This window comes from Chlorocebus sabaeus, chromosome 20 (assembly GCF_047675955.1).
Source record: "Chlorocebus sabaeus isolate Y175 chromosome 20, mChlSab1.0.hap1, whole genome shotgun sequence".
Taxonomy (NCBI): Eukaryota; Metazoa; Chordata; class Mammalia; order Primates; family Cercopithecidae; genus Chlorocebus; species Chlorocebus sabaeus.
The window spans coordinates 73049592-73067222 of record NC_132923.1 but is presented as its reverse complement, the minus strand read 5'-3'; the positions used below and the strand labels follow the sequence as shown (position 1 = coordinate 73067222).

The 17631-nt window shown below is 43.7% G+C and overlaps 1 protein-coding gene and 1 pseudogene across 1 annotated transcript in view; one reads left to right on the top strand and one right to left on the bottom strand.

Moving 5' to 3' along the window:
- ROR1 (receptor tyrosine kinase like orphan receptor 1) overlaps positions 1–17631 on the top strand; it is a 410647-nt gene that overhangs the window by 14645 nt on the left and 378371 nt on the right. The window lies entirely within an intron of this gene.
- On the bottom strand, positions 727–2198 carry LOC103224687 (large ribosomal subunit protein eL19-like; annotated as a pseudogene).

The following is a 17631-nucleotide window of genomic DNA, read 5'->3' as shown; positions in this document are numbered from 1 at the left end:
AGTAGACGCTACTTTCATGAGGTTATTGTGTCCCTACAATGCACACAGCCTCACCTCACTAATCCTCATAACAAAATGAAGTGGGTGTTATCTTTTTTTTTAAACCTAAGAGGAAGCAGTTTTATTGCTTTTTCTGATGAGAACATTTCTTTCCATTAAAAGCAAATTCAGAAATATATAATGAAAACACATTTCACCCATTATCCTACCTTTCAGAGATAACTTCTGATTGTGTTGTTTATACACGTGGATTTATAAAAGGAGGTTATGCTTTTATTCCCAAAAGAAAACTGAGGCTCAGAGATGTTAAGTAATTCCTCTAGGGTCAAAACCAGTGCAAATCACTAAAACATGTTGACTGTCTGTTAAATTCAATGTAATTAAGTGCCACAGGGAGTTACAGGCAGTGGGTTTTGTGGATCAAGAAGGAGAGAGGCTGGCATTGATTGGAATTACTGGGAGGGTTTTCTGAAGGAGGTGGGGCTTGACAGAGTGATCTTATATATATATATAATATATGATATATCATATATGATATATATCTACATATCATATATGATATATATTTATATATCATATGCTATATATGATATATAGATATATATTTATGTATCATATATGCTATATATGATATATATATATCATATATATATTTTAAGGCTTGTTTTATTTTAATGGCTGATCTATATAATTACAGAGGCCAGTATGTACAGAAAGTGGGAGCTTTTATTTCCTAGTCTCTTCCTCCTTGGACAAGGTCTCGATGATTTCCTCCTTCTTGGCCTGGAGGCACTCTTTACGGCGCTTGCAGGCTTCCTTGGTCTTAGACCTTTGGGCCTCAACCTGGTCAGCCAGGAGCTTCTTGCGGGCCTTGTCTGCCTTCAGCTTGTGGCTGTGTTCCGTGAGAATCGCTTATTTTTGAGCACATCCCGCTTCACCTTCAGGTACAGGCTGTGATACATGTGGCGATCAATCTTCTTAGATTCGTGATATCTTTTGAGCAGCCGGCACAGAATCCTTGTTCTCCTCATCCATGTGACCTTCTCTGGCATCCAGGCATTGGCTGTACCCTTTCATTTACCTATGCCCATGTGCCTGCCCTTCTGATAGGCCAAGGTGTTTTCCTGGCATCGAGCCCAGGAATGGACAGTCATTGGCTTGTGGATGATCAGCCCATCTTTGATCAGCGTCCGGATCTGCTGATGGGACTTGGCCTTGGCAATTTCATTGGTCTCATTGGGGTTCAACCAGACCTTCTTCTTGCCACAGCGGAGGACCCTAAAGGCAAGCGTCTTCTGAAGCCTGAGCATATTCATGGCTGTGGCCATAGCAGTGAAAGGCGAGTGATCTAATATTTTTGACTTGATTCCTCCCATTAAGTGGCCTCTGAGTGGGCGAAGCCAGTGAGTGGGGCCACCTGAGCACTGCCTGCTGTCGAGACTGGGTGCTGCCTAAGACGATGATTAGTTTTGAGCTTTTCTGAAATGTGAAAATTAAAGTGCAAATAAGTCAGTGTGAACATGGCAAAGAGGGACGGAGGAAGAGACATATGGTATCTAGAAGGAAGCTGGCAGGTTAACAGGGTGCCAGGAAATTAAGACCTAAAGAAACAGAGTGGAGGAGTAGGAGGGTGGGGGCACAACAGTGGACTGTGGTTTTGCATTTGAATCAGGAGGAGGGAAAAACCACCCATCCTTCCTCTCCGTTTTTTTTTTTGTTTGTTTTTTGTTTTTGTCTTTAAACAGGCACTGTCACTCTCTTCACTCTCTTTTGGGATTACTTGTTTATATGTTTGTCTCTCCCTCTGCACTGTGAGATCTGGGTGAGGAGGAATGGTGTTTAATTCTCATGCATATCTTCAGTGTTCAGCACATTGAGCCTGGCACAAATCAAAGAGACATGCATTAAATATTTTTCCTTTTTTTTTTTTTAAGACGGAGTCTCTCTCTATCGCCCAGGCTGGAGTGCAGTTCTCAGCTCACTGCAAGCTCACTGCAAGCTCCGCCTCCCGGGTTTAAGCCATTCTCTTGCCTCAGCCTCCCAAGTAGCCGGGACTACAGGCGCCCACCACCTCGCCCGGCTAGTTTTTTTTGTATTTTTTAGTAGAGACAGGGTTTCACCGGGTTAGCCAGGATGGTCTCGATCTCCTGACCTCGTGATCCACCCGTCTCGGCCTCCCAAAGTGCTGGGATTACAGGCTTGAGCCACCGTGCCCGGCCTAAATATTTTTCAAAGCAAGGATCCACTGACGTGACTTTCAGGCAGGCCCTCCCAGGCTGTCTACAACCCCCTCTCTAGTCTCATAGGGCACCTATGCACATGGTGGCTTTTCATGGGGTGTTCCCTCCCACAGGAGCACTTTTTCCCTACCCGTCAGCTACAGTCCTTCTATCCTGGCACAGATGTCACATCCCTGACTCAACAGGTGAGATTGGATTTCCACTCTCGTGCTCTCCTAGCACTTTGTATTCTTAAATAACCTTCATTATAATTTGTCGTTGAGTATTTATTTGTGTAATGACTATTTTTTGGGATCTTCTCTATCACTGGGTTGGACGCTCCTTATGGTAGGGTCTGGTTCTGGATCTCCTGAGCCTGGGCCTGTTGAATGGATTCTACTTTTACTAAGCTTTGTTCTTCCTTCCTAGAGGCTGAGATAACTCCAACTTACCTTGGTGCAACTAGGAATTTAAAAATGCATCTTTGAACAACTGAAAATCTCCAGGCTATTTCTTCCAACAGTTGAGGAATCTAGCCCTGGAAAAAGTCAATCAGGCTAAATGACGCCTGCTGTGTGTTCTGTTTGCAGGAGAGCAGTGGGCAGCTCCAGAGCTGGGCTGTTTTCCCACATGGAGTCTGTGATAACTGGGTTTTGCTGCTATAAATTAGGGTCACCCTGCTCTTAATTGGCAGCCAATTCAGAGTCTTCCTTATAGTCCTCCTCTTTCTCCTTTTTCGTGTGGACTGTGTTTGAGAGAAGGTGTGGAAAATCCTGGCACTGTGCCGCAGGGACGGTGCACCTGCAGGCTGGGAATAGATGTGGTGAGTGCTGGCTGCTGGCCCTCAGCATCTTTTTTCTCCCTCCATGTTGCTCTGCCCTTCCGTTTCTTTTCTCAGGAATTTTGAAAGAGGTCTCATTACTAGGGAAATATCCCCTGGGTAGCTCTTCCTTTCTCTCTTCTTTCTCTCAATGAGTAGAGGGGAAAGTGTTCTCAGTTTTGAACCTGCAAGCCATCTGGATGCAAAGATGTCCAGAAAGGCCCCCGTGTCTTTGGATTTCCTACAGCAACTCTGCCTTAGCCTCCCAGTGCCATCTGCTTCAGGCTGGGACATCTTTCCTTCATGCAGGAGAAAGGGGAACTTAATAAAATTTTGCTCGGGTTTCTTGGGGCCTGAGGCAGTGGTGGGGAGGAGAGAAGCCTGGGCTGTTTTATTTCTTGCACCTGCTGTGAGTCAGGAGTGGTCCTTGGTCAGCAGGCACATGGAGGCCTGTTGGGTGCCAGGCACTGGGCAGGTGTTGGGCCTACAGGATTGTCTGCTAGGACCTCAAAGGCTGGTCTGGTGGGCAGCATGAAAACAATGATGATGACACAGTGAGCGTTTGGACACAGGTCCTGGAAGGTGTGGAGAGGGAGCAGCTGATGCAGGCTCCTGTTAGAATGCTGGAGGCAGAATCAGGAAAGGTGACTCAGGGGAGGCTTCACTGGAAAAAATGTGTCTGGGAGGCACTAAAACAAGAGCCCATTATGTGTTTTAAAATGATATTAGTAATAATGTATGGGTTTATTTGGACAAATGAGTTCACAAAATTGTGCTGTTTGTAATGTTGATTCTCGACTAAGCGATAAAACTCACTTCCCAGGCCCCTTTCTGTAAGCCATCGCCACCATCCCCTTGAACCTCAGCTGCTCCACCAGGGCCAAAGCAACTCAGAAGGAGGCCGAGACCCCCATGCCTCATTGCTAATCGATGGGCATGGCATGTGGGCATAGAGGGAGGATTCAGGACCTTACCTAGCATCTGTCTTCCCAGAATGTTGCTCTGCCCTTTCTGGGGACCAGATGTCTTAGTTTCTTTATCTCTCTAATGGGAATTATAACCCATTCCCTGAAAATTAGGGAAGATTATAGGAGATGAAGGCTATAAACTCACCTTGTAAACCTAAAGTCCTATCTGAGATCGAGAGTTTAGACAGCAAGCACCATTTTGTCTTCATTTCTTGATGAATGGATCCATGAGGCCTTTTTTAATTCACTCAACAGATATTTAGGTGGCAGGCATCATTCTTGATAGTGAGGGTAAAGCTGTGAACAAAACAAAGACCCTAGTCATGGAGGAGTCAGGAAATACAGAAATATGCATGACAGCAGATAACAGGAAGGGCTAAGAAAAATGATGCAGAGTAAAGAGCTTGTGATGGAGGTGGGGTGGGTGCTGTTGCATGGGGCAGTCTGAGAAGCCTCTAGGCTTAAGGGATTTGAGCAGAGAGACCTGTGTGAAGGGAGGGGGTGACCCGGAGACTGTCTGAGGAAGGAGCAGTGAGTGCAGAGGCATTCAAAGCAAACGCCTTGAAATGGGAGTGTTATCAGTTTACAATACAACCAGCAATTGCTTCTACTACCACTGGTAATATTTATAGAGTCTATACTGTGTGCCAGGCAGTATTCAGGCACCTCGACAACCCTATTCGGTAGGTCCTATTTTTATCCTTCCCCCATGTCACAGATGAGGCATTCTTAGAACAAACCGAGCATCCAGATAATATGAAGAGGGAGCAGTTCTCATTTACATGGGGAGTGTATAAGTCACAGCCCTACACAGAGGGAAGAGTGTATGGTTTGGAGAGAAAAAAAAAAATCTCAGTTTGGGCCTGGCCTGCTACACATTTTATTAGCCCATTTTATAAAGAATCCTCTTAATCTCAGAGGATTATTATGTATATTAAGCGAGAGATCCAAGTAAAAGAGTGTTGCAAACTGCAGGGCACCATGAGAATATCACTTTATTCTTCTTCTTATTACACCAATTCTCATTCCTTGCCTCTTGCAAAGAGAGAGAATGAGAGAAAAATGGAAACTTGCAACTTACTTAACTTCCTTGGTTCTTTTCCTGAAAACTTATTTTCTACTAATGTCTCTGGGAGTGAATTAACTAGAGTATCCAGTTGAATTAAGTATTTTGCTGAAAGATGAAGGGACTGTGAGATAAAGTTGGTGCCGAGGATTCTCACATTTCTAAAGGAATCACTTGAGGTGCTAGAACTCCCAGTCCACTCTTCCACAATACCAGAAACCTGTAATCCCCAGACCCAGAATCTTTTTTTTTAAAATTATACTTTAAGTTCTAGGGTACATGTGCACAACGTGCAGGTTTGTTACATGTGTATACATGTGCCATGTTGGTGTGCTGCACCCATTAACTCATCATTTACATTAGGATCTCCTAATGCTATCTCTCCCCCCTTCCCCCACCCCACAACAGGCCCCGGTGTGTGATGTTCCCCTTCCTGTGTCCAGGTGTTCTCATTGTTCTGTTCCCACCTATGAGTGAGAACATGCGGTGTTTGGTTTTCTGTTCTTGCGATAGTTTGCTAGAATGATGGTTTCCAGCTGCATCCGTGCCCCTACAAAGGACATGAACTCATCCTTTTTTATGGCTGCATAGTATTCCATGGTGTATACGTGCCACATTTTCTTAATCCAGTCTATCATTGATGGACATTTGGGTTGGTTCCAAGTCTTTGCTATTGTGAATAGTGCTGCAGTAAACATACGTGTGCATGTCCCAGACCCAGAATCTTATGACAGCTTTCTCTGATTTCACATTGTGTAGATTGTCTACGCAAAAATGTAAGTGGCCTCAAATAGTGCTACCCTTTAAAATTATTCTATGCATCTGTCCCAGAGTCTTGTGGGCTGAATGGCTAAATCCTAGTGGATTAGGTGAGATGGGTATTATTATTTGGGGCTACAGAATGGAAAAACTCAGGTGAAGGAAGTTATCCCAAACTTCATAATTGATGGTGAGCCTGGATACTCATTCTCAAATCTGGTGAGGCATCGTTGGCTTGTACCACGATGGCGATGGTAAGCTCGTTTGTCAATCAAATGATCAATTGGCAGTAGGGTGATGATAGTTAACAATAATCTGTTGTATATTTCAAAATAGCTAGAAGAGAATAATTAGAATGTTCTTAGCATAACATTATGGCTATCCCAGTTACCCTGATTTGATCTTTATGCATTCTATGAATGTACCAAAATATCACATGGGCTCTGAAAATATGTACGTCTATTATGTGTCAATAAAAAAAGTTAACAAAATGATCGATGAACACCTACTCTGTGCCAGGCACAATGCTGGGTGCTGGGAATACAATGGTGAATGAGACAGGGACCTGGGTGCTTGCGCTAGGGAATGCCCTTAGGAGAAGCTCAGGGTATGTTTTTTTATTTGGAATGCTTGCTGATGTCCTTCCCAGGACCTCCAGAAAGAAGTGGTGGTTGCTTCAGCGGTCTCTTGCTGATGACTGGCAAGCGTGTACCCGTGTAGCCGGCACATCTGGTGCCTGTGATCACAGCCGAGCCATCCAGTCTGAGCTTTGTTTTCCCCAGCGCAGCAGTGGCTTTCTGCAGTAAGCTCCATCTTGGCTGTGCTGCCCTCCCCACTGGGGTTGGGATAACAGCCTCCTGGGGACTGTGGCTAATCTCAGGAGAAGCAGAGCCCCCAGGGAAAGACTTCTGTCTCCATTGTGTGCACCTAGGATTAGGTAGAACTGCCGCTAATGCAGTTAGGTAAAGGCAAGGGCTCTGGTTGCTGGGGAACCAGGAAGCGCAGGCTGAGCCTCCCATCTGCTCTCAGTGAAGGACATCCTCACTGTCACGGCTTTCTAGGGCCAAAGGGGCCTCTGACAAAGCTAATGTGACCACAGTTAAAATACTGGCTCTGAGAGTCAGCCAAACCCATTCAACTAACTGTGATTTTAGGCAAATCTCAAAGCCTCGGTTTCCCCATCTGTAGAAACTGGGGTACTAATCATATCTACCTCATTACCTTTTGGTGAGGGCAAAATCAGATAATACTGATGGACACTGGCATGTCCTGAGTGTGCTTGGTGAGCCGTCCATCAACAAGAGCTCAGATGACCATGTTCCAGGCGAGGAACCCGAGGCCCACCCTGGCCTTGATCAGAAATAACCACCCTGAATTCCTCAGTACCTGAGTCTGGTGTCGAAACTGGCTTCCCCGGCCTCCAGCACTAGGCCACGAAGAAACCAGCTTCTTTCTCTCACTGGTGGTGGCCTGCTGTGCCCTGCTGGCTGGGTCCAGAGAGAAAGAATGAGGAGGAACTCAGGACCAGTCATCAGAGGCCAGAGGGCGGCCAAACTGCTAGCAGGACCACAGTGATGGACTCACCTGAAGATCTTCTTCAATTTCCTCATCTGTAAAATGCGGTGGCTCGACTGCCCCTTCCAGCCCTAAAATTGTTTTAGGAAGCCCACTGAGGAAGCAGCAAGCAAGAAGGGAGCAGTGGAGGGAGCATATCAATATGATGTAAGAATAATAGCTCTCATTTTGTAAGTCCTGACTGCATGCCCGGGATTGTGCTGGGATATATAGGGTCCAGAACATTATCCATTTTCTAGGGGCTCCTGCACTCATGAAACTGGTGGTAGTGGTGGGGTGCAGTCATATGGGGTGGGTGAAGAGACATAATAACCGGAGGAATTAGAATTTGTTTTGGTACGTGCCTTAAGAGAGATCTGCACAGTGACTTGTGGACTTCAGGCGAGGCTGCCTGTGTGTGCAGAGCCTCGAATGCCGTTCAGTGAAGGGAGGTCGGAACCCTGCATTCAGGGAAGGGGACTTCGTGGTTGAGACGGCAGGTTCAGGAAGATTCTGATGGGAGGGTTGGCGGCCAGGCTAGTGCTCCAGGGGGCTGATGGATTACATTCTTCGAGTTAGAAATCATCAGAAGCCCCGCTGAGAGGGCTCTTGTGGCTTTGGAGCTATGCTGGACGTTCTCTCTTGCAAGGGGAAAACTTGGCTGTGCCTTTAAGTGTTATTCTCCTGTCCTCTCGGTTTCCTAGTGTGGCAAGATTCAAATCCAAAGTATTTGCATTGCATTTGTTAATTTCAACCAGTGGTAGAATAGAATTAGAAGTCTAAACAGCCATTTTTTCTTCCCTTTGAGGGTATGTTTTCTGACCTTTTAAGGAAAATCCTGTCGAAACCTTGAAAACTTGTGATTCTAGGTGCTGGATATGACAGTGGGTCAGGGACATATCGTGGACCTGCCGTGTGCTTGGGCCTGAGCTGAGCAAGCTCATGGAGTTAGCTCTCTTGAACTCTTAAGATCGTGAAAATACAGTTCCAAGCCACAGAAGGCCTTTGGAGTGATTCTGAATGGTGGGAGGGCAGAGAGGCTTTGAATGCTGTTTGAACACTTAGATTGCTAAGTGCGACTCTTCAAACACTTCACGTGCCTTAGATGGTCTGGTGCAAAGGATATGCAGGAACATAAAATATCCTGCCGCTACTGGAATAAAGGCCCCTTATCTTCTGCCTCAATATTGATTTAGAACAATAGCTTGTTTTGAACTTTCTCCCCATAAATTAAATTTTAATTTAGAAAATGCTGTTAGGGGGAACTTAGTATGTAAGTACAGAAAGTTTTGGAGATAGGGGGTGGCTGCTCAGAAGGGAGCCTTTAAAGAGATGACAAAGGTAAAAGCATTACTCTACTCAGAACATTTCATTAAAACCCCCATCAGATTAATCCATGGACACATAGTATTTTGAGTATCTTTTGTTTGCAACATTCTGTAATGGAAACTGGGAGAGAGAGAGTTTAGCTTTTGTCCTCGATGTATGTGCACATTTATATGTGTTTAGTATTGTCTTACATGGGAAAGGACAATGGGATTTTTTTTTTTTTCAGAAACATTTTTCCCTTCTACAAAGGATGACATCAGGGCATAGCAGAAAGGGCTCTGGACTGAGAGTCAATAAACTTGAGTTTATCTCCTAGCCCTACCTCTAGCTGTGTGGCCTCAGACAAAACACTTACCTTCTCTGATCCTCAAGTTCTCATCTGCAAAACAATAAGGTTGGACCAAGCCCTGTGTACTGGCAGCGTCAACATCACCTGGGAGCTTGTTAGAAATGCAGCGTCTCAGGCTCCTCTCCAGAACTACTGGATCAGAAGCTGTATTTTAACATGATCCCAGGTGATTTATATGCAGATTAAAGAACCATGGCTTTAAAGAACCATTCCTCCTCTAATAGTGTATTATTTTGTGTTTTTTCCAAATGCATATTAAAATATGGTTATGAAGAATTTATCCAAGACTGCATCAAACATTCTACATAAAATGAGTGTATCATCTCTTACCCTTCAAAAGTTTGTACTTTGTGAGAAAAAAGGGTTTAAAGGCAGAAACAGGCACAAGCAATCATACATTCAGTTCCAGTGCTAGATATACGTATTTCTTCCGTTTGCCTCCTTTGTGTTTCGGGCCTTGACAGTGTGGTAAGGGCAGTGGTGGAGAGAGGAGAGGAGGAGTGGCAGAGTCCAGGTGACTGAAGGTGAAAATGGCAATGCACTGAGCCCTGAGCTGGCAGGTGGTTCAGAGAGCAGTCAGCCTCAGGCCAGCTCCTCAGAATCATTGCAAGGGTTTTGAGAATCCAGCATCATCAGTGATGAGAAAAATGTTTCACATTTTTCAAGCATATGTGAAAGTGCTTTGGTTAATTGAATAACAATTCATAGTGATTTTTTGATGTTCTGTATTTTTCTAATTAATTGATTGTAAATGTAAACCTATTAGATGGGAAGAGGACTCTAGTTCATTTTTGCATTAAAAGGGGTCTTTCTTACTTGAAGTTTGTGGGAACTATTGGAAGAGGGCATAATAATTAATAATGATGATGATAACAACTAACACATGCCGAGAACTTTCTAGATGCCAGGCACTGTGCCTTGCAAGGAAGGACTTTAGGCCTCTGTTAATTAATTTATGGATAAGGAAACTGAGGCTAGGAGCGGTGAAGTGATTTTCTCTGAGTCATCCTATGAGTAACTGGTGGATCCAGGGCTAGAAACCCAGTGTCCTGGCTGCGGGGCCAGCTTTTTTCTGCTGTGCCTGATTTTGTGGTTTGTCTGTCTGGTGCTCTGGAGTAGCATGTGTGGGAAGGATGAATGGAGGGTCACGAATTTTCCCAAGTTCCTCCTCTGGGAATCACAGACTATCAGAGTCCGGAGGACTTCAAAAGCATGCAGGCCACAAACTTTTACAGGTAAGCACATCCAGCCCAGCAAGGGAAGGGAACTTGCCCAAGGTCAAACAATTAGTAGGGTTTATTTGTTCTGGTCTCCCTCTACCTGAAATTCAGCTCTATTTGAACAAGTGAAACAAGCCCTTCAATGAAAGCAAATGAACATGGTTTTGAATATTGCATCTCAGGTTGCTGTGAGGACTATATCTATCTTTAAAAAGGATTCAGCATAGTCACTGGTAATTGATAAACACTCAAATAATGTTTGTTATTGTTATCATTTTTACTAAGCTTCACCTATTAAATTTAGGGACACTTTCGTTTTTTTTTTTTTTTTTTTTTAAAGCAGGACTGATTGTAGTCTTGTCTTTTTTTTTCCATGTTCTCTATCGTCAGGATAACCTTTGAGAGGACAGACCACCAAATTCCTTTTCACTGAATACTGCACCGCATAATCATTGGAAGCCATGTACTGGGAAGGGAGAAAGTTGGCCCTTTGAGAGGCTGTGTTTTCATCTGATGAGCCCATGCCATGCTGGTTCTCACTGAGCCAAGAAGCTATCTTTTTGGCCGTAGGTGTCCTGATCCTGGAGACTTGAAAGGAACAGACATTTTCTGAGAATCAGTCAGGTATCTTTCCACTCTGCATACAATTGTTACCAATCTAGAGAACTAGGGACTGGTTTAGAATCAGAGCCAACTTCATAGGTTTGTAACCTGTGCAACTGCACAGACCATCCACATTGGAGTCCCCGGTTGAGTTAACGCTTTGTGGGGAAATTGGGGTTCTCAATATTATTTTCAATAAGAGGCCCTACTTTTTTATTTTGCATTGGGGCCATCAACTTATGTAGGTACTCTTGGTTAGAATAATCTAGAGCAGGACCAAGAGCCTCTGAGGGACAAGTCAGTGGGGGTTGCAGTTTTTGGGGGAGGAGGAGGCCACAGACCTGACCCCTTGTGATGGGTTCTAGTATTATGCATGGGCTTGAGCCAGGCAGCATGTGGTCTGCTGCCACAGAGAGGAGGTAAGCAGGGTGGTTTGTGGTCTTGCCCACCCATCACTTTGCCGTGTGAGTACAGACAAGTCACTAACTGCTCTGCATATTTCCTTTGCATCCCCAGCTTTGATCACACATAGTACCCAGCACATAGTAATCACTTAACACATTGTGACTATTTACTTTATTGCTGCTCTAAAGTAGTCCAGAGATGAACCATCTTTGGTTCATATCTTGGCTATTCAGGGGTCTTAATGTTAATTCCCCTGCTAGTAACCTTTTTCTTTTATTGATTCAACAGCTGGATTAACTTCCCCAGCATCATCATTTATTAGCCATGTAACCTTAGATACTTTTGCTTAATGTTTCTGAGTCTCAGTTGTCTCATCTGTAAAGAAGGGATGATCATGTCTACCTTGAAAGGCTGTTAGGAAAACTAGAGATAATACATGTAAAGCCCCTGGAATAGTAGTGACTGGCACATAGTAGGTGTTCGAGTCACTTTTCTTATTATAAAGTTGACATACAAACAGCTTTCTTTGTGTTATTTCCCTTCCTCAAAAAAATCTTCAGTGGCTCCCCATTGCTGTGGCCATGGTGGATCAAAGCTCGTCATGACCTAGCCATGGTCTACATTGTCTGACTTCTCTTACCAGTGTTTAAAAAGTTCTCCAATGTTAGCTGTGTCTTGTTCCCCAGGCCACTGGAACCTCCTTGGTGATAGAAGTCCATGTTGTCACCTAGGAGCGTGCCTGTCACAGTGTCTGTATGGCTGATTGCTAATCACAGTGTATTTCAGGAATATTGTGCAATTCTGCTTTTTTTCCCATTTGTTTATAGCTCTTAGTTCCTTCAAATTGGAAATGGATTATGGTTTTGCATTTGACTCAGGAGGAGGAAAAAAACACCCATTTTTCCTCTCCTGTTTGTTTTGTTTTGTTTTTAAACAGCTACTGTCACTTTTGGGATTATTCCTTTATATGTTTGTCTCTCTCTCTGGACTGTGAGATCTGGGTGAGGAGGAATGGTGTTTAATTCTCGTGTGTATCTTCAATGTCCAGCACATTGAGCCTGGCACAAATCAGAGAGACACTTATTAAATATTTGTCAAATCGATGAATATTGGAAAGCTCAAGTTTTTATGGCAGACAAGGGAGACAGTGGGAGCTGCCTTTTTACTGGAGAAACGTTGTTTATTAGATCTGTATGGATCGTTTAGAAAATATGCAGTTGGTTATCTTTTATGGTCAAAGAAGAAAATCAGTATAAAATGCTTAATTAAAAGCAGGAGCTAACATTTCCCCTAGTAATGAAGGCAGGCTTGTGAATATTTTCCTTTCTTCAGCTCAGGAGATGGGCAGGCAACCAGGCTCAAAGATGGGGATGCTTCATAGACAGATGAGAAGGTTGGACTTAGGAGGACTGAGTCCCAGGATTACCCTGGGTCCATTTTGCTTTAAAGTTTCTCCTCATGGATGTTGAAAATGTAAATGAAGAGTGTTAATTCCTTAAGATATTCTGATGACAATGTCAACCCCTTTAAGGTGATTTTGCTGTTACCTATGAAATGACCACTTGTTTGTGAATTGATTATAATGGCATTATTTATTTTCTTTAACCCAGTGAGTCCAAAATATCATCATTTCAATATGCAATTCTATAAAAATTCTTATTGTGATATTTTGCACTCTTCTTTTCTTACTAAGTCTTTAAAATTAGGTGTATGTATTACTTTACAGCACAGCTCATCTCAGACTAGCCATATTTCAGGTGCTTACTCACCACATATATTGAAAAACACACCTCTGAACTTTGAGGAAAATATTGTAACAAATCCAGGCATGTGAACACTTCGAGATCCAAGCCTCTAATACTTTCGGGCCATTTAATAATTTAATTTCGAGAAAATTAGTTTTACAGATTTCAGTGGCTCTAATAATGACTCCAAGTCATTAAAAATAAGATTCAATTATCTACATTGTATTTAAGAGAGCCAAGTATGGTATGAAATATGTATTTAGAAAACTCTCCATCAAATTTTTTTTTTTTTTTTTTCGAGATGGAGTCTTGCTCTGTTGCCCAGGCTGGAGTGCAGTGGCGCAATATTGGCTCACTGCAACCTCCGCCTGCTGGGTTCAAGCAATTCTCCTGCCTCAGTGTCCTGAGTAGCTGGGACTACAGGTGTGTATACCACCATGCCCTCCTAATTTTTGTATTTTTAGTAGAGATGGGGTTTCACCATGCTGGCGAGGCTGGTCTTACACTCCTGACCTCGTGATCTACCTGCCTTGGCCTCCCAAAGTGTGGGGATTACAGGCGTGAGCCACCATGCCCGGCCCAAAAATATTTTTAAAAAAGGTTTGACATATGACCCTGCCATTGTACTCCTGGACATTTGTCCCAAAGAAATGAAAACTTATGTTCACACAAAAGCCTGTGCAGGATTGTTCATGGCAACCTTGCTTGTAATAGCCAAAATCTAGAAACAAACCAAATGCCCTTCAGTGGGTGAATGGATGAACAAACTGTGCCGCATCCATGCCGTGGAATACTACTTCACAATAAAAAGAAGTGAACTATCGATGAACTCCACGACTTGGACAGGTTCAAAGGGAACTGTGCTGAGTGAACAAAGACTCAGCAAAACTCAGTGAAAATAATGTTTTACTGGGTAAAAAATAATGAGACATTAAAAAATGTATGCTTTTGAGATTATGCTGAGTAATCTCTAAAGGTTGTATTTATAGAACATTCCCAAAATCACAAAATTAAAGAAATAGAGAACAGATTAATGGTTGCCAGGGTTAGGGACTCAGGAGGGGGGCGTCCTGGGAGGTGGATGACCGTGGCTGTGAAGGAGGATCATGAAGCAACTCTGTGGTGGTGGAACAGTCCTGTATTGTAATTGTAATGGTGGTTACATGAACCTTTGTGTGATAAAATTGCACAGAACATACACACACACACACACACACACACACACACAAATACACGTGAGTGCATGTCAAACTGGTCCAATCTCAGTAAGGCCTATGGATGTACCAATGCTGATTTCCTGATTTTTCTGTTGTATCAGTGTTATAGAAGATGTTACCAGAGGGCAAAACTGGATGACGGGTACGTGAGACCTCTCTGTGCTATTTTCACAACTCCCTATGAATCTATAATTATTTCAAATTAAATAAAAGCCTGGTGCTTGAACGGATGTTCTATTATTTGTAAAGCCTCCTTCCTAGAACTCTACAGTGAAGAACCCCAGTGAAGATGTATGAATGAGGATGAGCATGGACATCTGTTCAGGGATGCTTTTTATTTTATTTTATTTTTACCATTCTTTCTTTATTTTTAATTATGCTTCAAGTTCTGGGATACATGTACAGAAAGTGCAGGTTTGTTGCATAGGTGTACATGTGCAGAGCTGCTTTTTCTACAAGCTTGGGGCTGGGCTTATCTCAGTGTAGAGGGGAATGGTTGTGGCCTAGCTGCAAACTCTCCCCTAAGTAAGAAGGGACCCCATTCTTGTTCTAGTTTCTTGTTAAGGTCACTGCAGCAGAGGATGCTATCTCTAGGCTCCCGAATCACAATGTCCCCTGAGGTGCCATTGGGCGGTTTGACTCCACCCTGGGAATGCTAGAGCCTGAGATCTTGTCATTTGCTCTTCACATTTTCATATTAATGTGTCACTGGCTTTCAGTAGTTGCCTCTCAGTAATGCATTTAGTCCCTGGCGAGTATTTCATAGCCAGATGAACTTTAATCCCTGAATGCGCTGAAAGGGAGGGTTCCTTTTCCTCTTTTGAAGATTCTGCTCCCCTATAAGAAAAGTGCATGATTTAATTAGTGGATGAAAGAAAAGGGCCCAAATGGAGCCAAAAAAGAGTCAGCAGCATTGCCACCCACCTGCAGACACACAATAAGATAAAAGCAGCACCTGATCAGGGAGGGGAAGGAACCAGGAGGGAGAGGGACAGGCTTGGCCACAGGTGTAACCCGGAGTCAGGAAGCCCGTGGCCCAGGACCAGCTCAGCCACTGGCTCAGTGTGACCTTGGAGCTCAGCCTCTGTGGGATTTGTTTTCTCATCCTTTTAAAATGGAAATGGTAATATAGATCCTTCCTACCTCCAGAAACGTGTAGACAACAGAAAGAAGATAGGGGCAAATCTATGAAAGTATAAAATGCACTATAAGAAAGTACAATGCAGTTTTTAAATGATTGCTCATAATGCATCACCTGGAGTGAAACTAGCCAGAGTAAGAGAGGAAAGAGGGGAAGATGCAGAACTCTGTTCTTGTATCTTTTTTAAAAAGCACAAAAAGATGATGTCTTGGTAAAGAGTAGAAGTTCGACATGTCTAGTTGTGATAAGAATAGAATTTTAGTGGTGACTGTCCATTTATCCACTTGGGATCCAAGCATTCCAAAGTATAAGATGCTTCATTACAGGCTGGCTATGGTAGCTCACGCCTGTAATCCCAGCCACTTTGGGAGGTGGAAGCAGGAGGGTCTTTTAAGGCCAGGAGTTCACGACCAGCCTGGGCAACATAGCAAGATCCTGTCTCTATAAAATATATTTAAAAAATTTGCCTGGTGCAGTGGAATGCACCCGTAGTCCCAGCTACTAGGAAGGCTGAGGTGGGAGGACTGCTTGAGCCCAGGAGTTCCAGGCTTCAGTGCACTATGATTGCACTACTGCACTCAAGCCTGGGCAACAAAGCTAGACTCGGTCTCAAAAAATAAATAAAAATGCTCCTTGGCTGTATAAGACATATTTTATTGTCCTTTTGGAGATTTATAATGAGCACATTAAAGTTTTGGAAAAATCCTGCAACAAAGAAATCTGTTTTACTTTGTTTAGTTCAGTAACTCCTTAGTTTATTATCCATGGACCCCTCTCCTGTGCTCTGTGACTTTCTCCTAACTTGATACATAGCCTGGTCAGGTTCCCTGGAACAAGGGTACTGCTCTGCAGAATTCTGAACTGAATTCCTGGGGTTTTGTTGTTAGCTTGTTTGTTCCTGTCAGACTATTTTTGTTTTTGAGATGGAGTCTCGCCCTGTCGCCCAGGCTGGAGTGCAGTGGTGCGATCTTGGCTCACTGCAAGCTCCGCCTCCTGGGTTCACATAATTCTCCTGCCTCAGCCTCCCAAGTAGCTGGGACTACAGGCGCCTGCCACCACGCCTGGCTAATTTTTTGTATTTTTAGTAGAGACGGGGTTTCACCGTGTTAGCCAGGATGGTCTCCATCTCCCGACCTCGTGATCTGCCCGCCCCGGCCTCCCAAAGTGCTGGGATTACAGGCGTGAGTCACAGCGCCCAGACCAGACTATTTAATTTTTGTAAATAATTTAGTGTTTTGTTTTTGTTTTTGCTTTGGCCTCAGGGAAACTCAAGGAAAATTTGTACCTTAGGGTTAGTTTACATTTTAGAGTGTTGTGACCTTTGTATCTTTGTACTGTTTTTCAAGTTTTCTTTCCTTGTCTTGACAGATTCATAGGCCCTGACTTAAAATTTTTTGTTACTATACTGTTTGTTGTATCATAAGCCATTTCAGAATCTCCCTGGATTGAGATGGGCTATGAATATAATTAAGAAACAAAAACAAACTAATAAAATTACAATAACAACTTTTTTGAGGGCCTATCATTTTTCGGGCATGGTACTGGGTTCTTTGCATAAATGATTTCTTCCTTAATGTGATCAAGGTGTTCCTCAGTTTTGTCCTAGGAGGTTTTAGATCCCACGGTTCTAATTTAGTTTCTCAGAGTCTTACAACTGGAAGGGACTTTTGAGAGCATCTGACCCTAAGAAATAACCTCGAGGGAGATGAAAGTCTAAACCAGCCAGGACAGATGGTCTTCTGAGACTCTCCATGGCAACCTGCAGCTAATCTCTGCCCTTCTGCCACTTCTGGGAAAATTGCTTTACGGAAATGCTGTTTTAACTGGGAGCATGAAATCACTAATGATGGGCAAGGTGGGGGTGGCTGGTTTGTGCTTGGGAAATCAAGGTTCAGTGCCTGTCTCCCTGGGGAGAGCAGCCGCTGTGAGCCAGGATTACCTAGGACCGTTTCTGTCTGATGAGAGAAGGGGACAATGCCTTCCTCCACTCAGGTGGGCAAAGCAGGACTCTCACATGTGCTGAGTATGTGCTAGCCTCTCTCTTTTCATTGCCCTGCCTTCACATACCCCAGCATCTCCTCTGAGATCTGTCCTGCTCACATGAGCCAAGTGATGACATTCTTCCTCATCCAGAGCCATTTCTGGCTGTCCCAGGCTTTCGAGAGATTTCCCTCACTTGGCACAGGGCTTTGCAATTTTGTGTTATGTCATCTTTCCATGTGTAGGTACCATCTTG